Source organism: Trachemys scripta, chromosome 4 (assembly GCF_013100865.1).
Source record: "Trachemys scripta elegans isolate TJP31775 chromosome 4, CAS_Tse_1.0, whole genome shotgun sequence".
Classification (NCBI taxonomy): Eukaryota; Metazoa; Chordata; order Testudines; family Emydidae; genus Trachemys; species Trachemys scripta.
Window position 1 is genome coordinate 131,159,796 of NC_048301.1, and position 6,758 is coordinate 131,166,553.

The 6,758-nt window shown below is 51.2% G+C and overlaps 1 protein-coding gene across 4 annotated transcripts in view; it reads left to right on the forward strand.

Moving 5' to 3' along the window:
• The window catches only part of PPFIA4 (PTPRF interacting protein alpha 4), a 191,584-nt gene extending 187,699 nt beyond the window's left edge, over positions 1 to 3,885 (forward strand). For all 4 annotated transcript variants that reach the window (XM_034767574.1, XM_034767576.1, XM_034767577.1 and 1 more), the window contains one exon: positions 3,074 to 3,885. The gene's annotated coding sequence lies outside the window, so the exon portion shown is untranslated. The remainder of the gene's footprint in view (positions 1 to 3,073) is intronic.
• Positions 3,886 to 6,758: the final 2,873 nt, after the last annotated feature.

The following is a 6,758-nucleotide window of genomic DNA, read 5'->3' on the forward strand; positions in this document are numbered from 1 at the left end:
AATGGCAATACTCCAAACAGCTGGCAGAGGGTCTACTCATTGAGCTCAAGGAAAGACCCAGTGCAGCCCTCTGCTGCTGGATTCCTCTCGCTGGCACAGTTGTGCCTCTGTCCTCCTCTCTGCCTCTCTCCCTGGGAAAGAGCTCCAAGCCAGCTCATCTAGAGAGGTTCCAGAGGGGATGAGGTCATTAGCAGGTTTTCCTGATTTCCCCACGACTTTCCTTTGGAGCTTCAGAAGTAAACAGCTTCTCATTGTTATTGCAGGGCTTAAAGACCCCGGTTGGGGATCCCTCGGTGCACTAGGCCCTGTAGATACAAATGCTGCAAAGGCAGCCCCTGGCCCAGAGAGCTCATAGTCTGGTGTTCACAGAGGATAAGAGCAAAGACAAGGTGCGTGAGGAAATATCTTTTATTGGACCAACTTCTGTTGGTGGAAGGAACAACTTTTGAGCGACACGGAGCTTGTCTTCAGCTGTTGCTTCTGTTGCTAGCGCCTTTTGGAGAGCATCACTGTGACCTTCCCCAGGGTACAATCTGGGCTGTTGGGCAGCTGTGTCCCCATAACTCTCCAACCTGGGGTGCCTTTTACATGGCTTCGCTGAGAGAACCACTGCTGGCCTGCTCTCACATAGCCTCCAGCATGAAAAATCCCTCCCAGATGAATTATGTGAGGGCTTCCAGCCACTCATGAATTATATTCCAGAGTGACACCAGCAAGTTCTTAGTCCCAGACTTGTCCCCAGAAATGTGTGTCTTGGACTGCCCGGCTCTTTCCTTCTGGACAATACACGCTCATAGAAAGGCCATCATTTCATTAATAGAAAATGAGATGCACAAATCCTTTCGTCTCAAATGGAGGTTCCCAAACACTTCAATCCAAACACACGCTGGTTTAGAGAAAACAATAAAACAAGAAAGATGGATTTTAAATTATTACAAGTAATGAGGCATATTAGTCAGAATTGGTTACAAAGAAATAAAAGGTAAGCCACAAACTAATACTTACCTTAACGAGCTAAGTGAATTCAAAGCAAAAGGTTTTTCTCACCATTTGCTTACACCAGTTTGGCTGGATCTTTCAGCCAGGACGTCTCTCCCCATTCAGTGATGTGTCCTTTGTCTTTCAAACGTTGTTGATGCCATGAGTAGAGATGAGGGGAAAGAGGTGATTTGGGGCCTCTGTTCCTCATTTTTATATCTTTCCCTCCGCTCTGAGAATCCTCTCCAGCTGGGGATCAGACAACAACAAGTCTGTTCCTTTGCCAATTTTTGTAAATTTTTCACTCGCACCCTTTTTCCTGCCAAGGAGTGGCCATTTAACCAAGTGGGGAGGGAACTGGCTAAGAGGAGGGCCAGTTCCTCTGCAGTCAGTTTTAATGGGATGCTGCTTTCTGAACATTTAATTCTAACTAAGGATCCTCTTCTGATCTGCTGTGGATGGACATAGAGACAGCCGCAGATATAGCCCCACAATGCTTACAGAGACACGCCAATGTCATTGCAGGAAAGATGTTTCATAATCCTCTACAGCGCATCCTCTGCTGATGTAAACCAGCTCCATTGCAATCAATGGTCTGTACTGGTTTACCCCAGCAAAGGAGGCCACATTCCACCCTAGGCTTCACGGGGATTTGACAGGGTACGTCCCAGTGGTTGGAGCTTGGGCTTAGAGTCAGGGCTCTCGGGCTCTGTTCCTGGCAATGTCTTTCCTGTGTGATTCGGGGCTCATCACTTCACCTGCTTGCCCAGAGCGCTGGCATCAATCCGCCATGGAGCAGTTCTGTTCATCAGCACGTCCCCTCTCCAAAGCACTTTAACCTCAGTAAGATTCTCCCCTGCTGCATGTGAATTCATTGACCGTGCTTGGCAGTGCTGGCCAGAAGGCGCTAGAATGGGCATAGTACATGGAACTGGAGCACAGTGGGAAGAGTACAGAGGGGGCCGACACGTCTGACGTGAAGGCCATGCAGGGCAGGTGCTTGCCCATGGAGCCTGGGGAGGAGGATGTTCAGTGTGAGGCTCTAGAAGGCCATTGAGGGTGGCGCAGAGCGACTGAGCCAGCATTGGGCCTGCATTGGCCTCGGGGACCTGTCTGCCCCTGAGGCAATTACTGTAACCTGCATGTCTAGAGTGCACCCCTTCCCATTAACTCCCAGGTCTCTGCTCCCCTCTGCTCACTCGCTTGCTGGCTTGCTCCAGGTGATCTTCACTGAGAGCTGGTGAGTGGGGAGGGGCTGAGCAGGGGGGCAAGGGCAGGCCCAGTGCTCTCCCCTTGGAGCTCATGGAGATGTGCTGCCAGTCACAAAGGGAAGTGGATCACAGGGCTCTTGCATTCTCCTGCATCACAGCTTATCAGGACATCGGACTCTCCCTGATCCTGCTCCAGGTGCCGATCAATGCATTGTACAGCAGGGGCATCTCTCGCTGATGGAAACACTGCGCCCCCTAGAGGACACTCCCGCTGCCCTCCCAGCTGGTTGTTATTAGTTGTTACTATCTGTATTGCAGTGGTGCCTACAGACCAGGGTCCTTCTGTGCTAGGGGCTGTCCAGAGACGTAGGCAGATCTGGTCCCTGCCTCCAGGGGACTGTCCCTGATAAGCCCAACCTTCTGGCATTGCACAAACAGCTGGCCTGGTCTCTGCCCTGGAGCTGCCTCCACTTCCTGATTTGGGAGGGCCCCACTGGAATGGAAGAAGAGCAGCCTAGTGATTAGGGTGTTAGTCAGAGACCCAGGTTCAATTCCTGGCTCTGTCACAGATTTCCTGTGTGACCTTGGGCAAGTTACTTAGCCTCTGTGGGCCTCAGTCCCCATCTGTGCAATGGGGCAATAGCCCTGCCCTGGCTCCCAGCAGAATTTGAGGGTAAAGATTACGAGGAACGCACAGATCCTATGGCAACAGGGGCTATCGAAGTCCCTGAGATAGATAAGCCAGAGGGGTTGCTAACCCCCTACCCTGCTCCAAAGCAAGCCCCAGCTGCTCCAGCCCCCAGAGGAAGGCAAGTGGAAGTTGCTGCAGCTCCATGTCACGTCCCCTCATGCTCACAGGGCCTCACATGTGCTTTGTCTTGCAGCACATTCCCACTACCTGTACGGCTACATGCTGGCTGCCTTCCAGGACTAGGCCGGAATCCAGACCACATCTGCTCCTCCGCTCCAAAGACCAGACGCTACAGGCCACGTGGACCAAAAAGGACTCTCGCCACCTCCTGCTTGTACACAACACTCCCCTTCCCCCCCGGTCTCCTCTTAGGTGCCCCTAGGTCCTGGTAACCTCTGTGGCTTTGCAGCCCTCCTCACCTGCCTCATGGACATAGGCTCCCCCGAGAGCGGTACGGGGCACCTCTCTGCTGCAGACGTGGTCAGCCAGCCGTGCCGTGTTTCCATTAGCAGGGTACGGCCCCGTGTGAGGGCCAGAGATGCCTTGAGGCCGGTCTGCAAGTTTTGTCCACTTTGTTTCTGTGTCTGTTTCGTTTTGCCGATATAGCTGAGGGCAGCTGCACCGGCATCTCCTCACTGCAGGCACCAGGGAGCCAAGGAGCCCTCTGCCCAGAGAACGAGAGTGAATCCCCCTTCTCTATAATACACGAGCCGTGGTGCTGGGCCTCACGGTTAGGAGCTTCTGCCAGGACAGCCCGTGGGCTGGGGAAGATACTGGGCTTCAGCACGAAGCCACTGTGCTGCCTGGAGGGCAGGGGATCTGTGCTGATGCAGTGAGGGGGCTGCCTTCGGGGGTGGGGTGAGAGGGGTCTGTGCTGGAGCAGAGAGGGGGCTGCCCCTCACGGAGATGTGAGCTTAGTGACTAGGCCGGGTTATGCAGCATTTTCACGTGCCAGATGTACACTGAGGTGTGTGTGTGTGTGTGTGTGTGTGTGTGTGTGTGTGTGTGTGTGTGTGTGTGTGTGTGNGTGTGTGTGTGTGTGTGTGTGTGTGTGTGTGTGTGTGTGTGTGTGTGTGAGAATTGAGCTGGTGCTGAGAGAACCCTGAGGATTTGAGGCACCAAGTCAATCTGCAATGGGCTGTGAGGGGGAGGCCAGGAGCTGCCCCCACGCCTCCCTCTCCAGCCACGTACGCTCTAGAAGTGCACGTGACACGTTAGACGTTTAAACACCTGATGATTTCACCACCCCCCTGTCCTGCTTGGGTGCCCAGGAAATGGCCACACCTGACCCAGCCGTGGGTGCACCGGGAGCTCCCACCACCTGCCCCTCTGAGGTTAGGTAGCAATTGGTGCGGGAGGCTCTTGACTTTTTCCATTTCTTCCGTGTAGGGTAGGATCTCTGTCTCCTTGTGCCACTTTTGCCTTGTGTGGCCCCTGTTTCTGGTGTGGTATTTATAGATGGCTGGAATGACCTATACTCATAATGTGCTGTTTGGAAGTGCAATATCAGAGAGACTGTACAGTTCCAATGTCTTTTGGTGTATTACTTGCCTAATACAGTATTAAATATTTTTTTAATTTGAAGAGTAAGTGACCCCTTTATATCAATACCCGGTTTCTTTTGTCATATTATGGGTACTGCATGGATTCCAAGCCCTGAAACGGGGTGGGGAAAGGATGTATGTGTGTTCCAATAAACAGGATTTTAAAGCGACAGGTGGCTTGTGCTTTATTCTCCTCTGTATCCATGCCCATTGGAAGAACACGGCTGCTCAGCCTCAACTTCACTGGGGGTCATTTAGAAGAACCACTAAATAAAGCTGGTGGTTCTAATGCCATCAGTAGCTGTCTTCTGCCAACGGGAGGCTGATGAGCATGTCCTGGAATGAAAACATCCCGGCTGGGCTCTTGGGCAGGTCCGGCTGAGAAAATCTGCCTTGCATGCACAAGAAGAGCTCCCTTGCGTCATTGCACCTAGTTTTGCAGGATGACTCCATGCTTCGTTCCCACCAACGTCTTCTCTGTCCTGCTCTTGAATCTCTGCTGTGCCGATGCCACTCTTGGGAATCTACTCCGCAAAACAATTGGTCTCTGCTGCATAACGGGGCTCTATGCTCCCCCATGGGACTTGGAACGTCAAAGCCCCAGACTCAAAACGTTAGCAAACCAGGAAATGCTGAGTTAAGCCTCCCCACAAATCTCTGCAAAGAATATTAGGGTGGCAAGAACAAAACATCCCATAAACCTGGAAATTTCACAGGGCTGTGGTCAGTACAGCTCCACACACAGTTCGTCCTCAGCTGTGTCCCCTTTAGGGTGCCAACACCTTTCTGTATAGCCCTTTTGGGAGTGAGCAATATTTGACTGACCTGCAGGAACCTAATTGTAGAAATGCTCCCAATGCATTGTTAGCTTCTTTAATTGTGATTATGCAACTGGAAATGAACCAGAAAGGCAGCACAATGTGATATGTCAACCAGCAGCGATTACTTCTTCTATGAATGCAGCTCAGAGGCCACAATGAAGGACTGGATGAGCAGGAGTCTTGATTTGGTATTGTAGAGAAACCGAGAAAAAGACCATTTTTGTTAGGGAAGGGCCCGAAGTTCCCAGTTCCTGTTGTGTCCCTCCGGGGGCAAAGCTGAGGTTGTGTTGTGTGCGAAGTAGCATCGTAGCGCTTCATTTCCAAGTTTTCAGGTTCTAACTCTGTTGAGCCACAAGGAAAAGAATGAGAGGTTTCAGAAGAGAGCTACAAGACCGATTCCAGCTTGGAACGCATTTATCCGAGAGAAGGTTAAGAGGTCATTTGATCGTGTTCCGAAAGCACCTATGTGGGGAGAAGATTTCTGATACTAGACAACTCTTTAAAACAGCAGACAGAGCTTGTTTTTGCCACGATTCTGTGGCTGGAAGTTGAAGCTAGATAAATTTAGGCTAGAAATAAGGTGCAACTTTTTAGCAGTGAGAGTAATTAACTATTGGAACAACTTCTGGGGGGGTTCCCACCCTGTACATTATTTGCTCTTCCTCAAACACTAACTATTGGTCTCCAAGCAGGAATCACCTGGAGAAATGCCCTGGCCTGTGTTATGCAGGGGGTCAGACTAGATGATCACAAAGATCTGTTCTGGCCTTAAAAATCTATGAATCTTGGAATTGGAGCACATGACACATCTGGAGCTTCCTGCGCTGGCCAGTGTCTAGCACAAGGTGCTGCAGAGTGGGAGGTCCTCATTTTAAGGGACAGCAGGAGTGGGACATCCCCTATTGTTCCTCTGCAGATAGAAGGGGTATTCATCCCCCTTCCACCACAGGGAACCTGGCATTTGAGGTCTTGGAGCTAAGGTGGATGAGGACCAGGCAGATCAAAGGAGGGGTATGGTCCAGTTCTCTGAGCACGGGGCTAGGATCCAGGGACTTCTGCATATAATCTCCAGAGCTGAGTTCTGACACTCCGTGCCTTGCTTAGTTCACAGGAATGTTACTTTATTGTTACTTTTTGTACTGAGGTAGCACCTATCAGCCCCACCCATGGACCTTGCCCCCATTGCGTGCTAGGGGCTGTACAAATACAGCACAAAAAGTCCGTCCCGGCCCCGAAGAGCTTATACTTGGAAAGCATGTTGAGGATGTGTGGTGACTATCAGTTGTAAGGGAAGCTCATGGTACGAAAACGCTGGGAATTACATGAGTGACTAGAAGGGGAACGTTCTGATCTAAATTAGTGCCCCATCCAGCTCCCTTTGAAATTAGCACTGGAACTCCCAGTGACTTCAATTGGGTTGAGCTCTTGCATCTTCCTCTTCTCCGTGTTTGCTTCCAGGACTCCTAGTGGAAGCAGATCCACAAGGCTGGCAAGAAACAGACAGTCTCCCACA